Source organism: Phytophthora infestans, genomic scaffold (genome assembly GCF_000142945.1).
Source record: "Phytophthora infestans T30-4 supercont1.45 genomic scaffold, whole genome shotgun sequence".
In the NCBI taxonomy this organism is placed as follows: Eukaryota; Oomycota; class Peronosporomycetes; order Peronosporales; family Peronosporaceae; genus Phytophthora; species Phytophthora infestans.
Window position 1 is genome coordinate 297,349 of NW_003303714.1, and position 2,234 is coordinate 299,582.

Below are 2,234 nucleotides of genomic sequence, written 5' to 3' on the forward strand. Positions count from 1 at the left end.
ACAACAGCCCTAAATTGTTATGTGGGTTGCTGTCGGTTGGGGGGAATGAAAAGAATATGCACCCCGCTTAAATCCCCCCCCCCCCCTCCTCTTCCTTTCTTTCTTTCTGCGTGCTCAACAGCACGGCAGCACAGTTTAACCATATCTCTCTTTTTTTTCTTCTATCTATTTGGCGCGCTCGTGTGTCTGTCCTTGTCTCTTCTCTCGGTCTCCCTCACAAACAAAACACAAACAAGAGGAATGCATTCACTTCAGTTTATTGAGCGCGCGCATATTCTCAATCAGGTAAGACAAACTAATTGCGCGACTCTAATTCAGGGTTACTCAATCTGCCTCAGCAGCCGGCAGACTCACTCATCTATCACGGGCTTGGCGACAGCCTCCCAGTAGCTATGTTGTTCTGCGAGGTCTGATAGGCACCTGCACTTGTGTCACTCAGTTTGTCAATTGGGTTATATTGACGAAGCAGCAACAGATACGAAGTCGCCGAGACACTTAAGCTCCTCAAAGACGACGCAGAGCAGCCAGTGGCGAGGGGGGGGGTAATCAGCGGCGAAGAGGTGATAAAACGTTTGGTGGCGTAAAAAGGTTGAAAATGAAAATTGTGGACACTGGGGGTATCGATTCCCCTACCTCCCGCATGCGAAGCGGGCGCTCTACCATTTGAGCCAAGCGCTCTCATACACAGACACAACGCACACCAATCGACGCGCTCAAAGCACACCAGCATACACTCCCACAAACACCCTACCACACCTAACGCACACTCAAACGGCCACAACCTTAACAGCTACATGCTTTGCCCGTCGTTTGTGAGGATAAGATACGATGTGCGCACCCTTATAATACGCTCCACACTCTCTCTTTTTCCTGCTATCCTCAGCATCTTCAAACGCAACGCACGTCAGCGCACCCAAAGCGTTCATCTCTCTCTCCCACTATCTCTCTCACTCTGTGTCACTCTCTCTCTCTCTCTAACTCTCACTCACACACACACACAGGTGACGCATTCACTCAGTTTCTGTGCGCGCGCATTTCTCAATCCGTAAGACAAACTACTACCGCACCCTAACTCAGGGTTACTCAATCTGCCTCAGCAGCCGCAGACTCACTCATCTGTCACGGGCTTGGCGACAGCCTCCCAGTAGCTATGTTGTTCTGCGGGGTCTGATAGGCACCTGCACTTGTGTCACTCAGGTTGTCAATTGGGTTATATTGACGAAGCAGCAACAGATACGAAGTCGCCGAGACACTTAAGCTCCTCAAAGACGACGCAGAGCAGCCGGTGGCGAGGGGGGGTAATCAACGGCGAAGAGGTAATAAAACGTTTGGTGGCGTAAAAAGGTTGAAAATGAAAATTGTGGACACTGGGGGTATCGATTCCCCTACCTCCCGCATGCGAAGGGGGCGCTCTACCATTTGAGCTAAGCGCCCTCATAGACAGACACAGCGCACACCAATCGACGCGCTCAAAGCACACCAGCATACACTCCCACAAACACCCTACCACACCTAACGCACACTCAAACGGCCACAACCTAAACCGCTACATGCTTTGCCGTCGTTTGTGAGATAGAGTCGATGTGCGCGTGCCTTTAATACGCTCCACACTCTCCCCTTTCCTGCTATCCTCAGCATCTTCAAACGCAACGCACGTCAGCGCACCCAAGCGTTCATCTCTCTCTCTCACTATCTCTCTCACTCTGTGTCACTCTCTCTCTCTCTCTCTCCCTTTCACTCACACACACACACACAGGTGACGCATTCACTCAGTTTCTGTGCGCGTGCATTTCTCAATCCGTAGGACAAACTACTACCGCACCCTAGCTCAGGGTAACTCAATCTGCCTCAGCAGCCGCAGACTCACTCACCTATCACGGGCTTGGCGGCAGCCTCCCAGTAGCTATGTTGTTCTGCGGGGTCTGATAGGCACCCGCACTTGTGTCATTCAGTTTGTCAATTGGGCTATATTGACGAAGCAGCAACAGATACGAAGTCGCCGAGACACTTAAGCTCCTCAAAGACGACGCAGAGCAGCCGGTGGCGAGAGGGGGTAATCAACGGCGAAGAGGTGATAAAACGCTTGGTGGCGTAAAAAGGTTGAAAATGAAAATTGTGGACACTGGGGGTATCGATCCCCCTACCTCCCGCATGCGAAGGGGGCGCTCTACCATTTGAGCTAAGCGCCCTCATACAAAGGCACAACGCACACCAATCGACGCGCTCAAAGCACA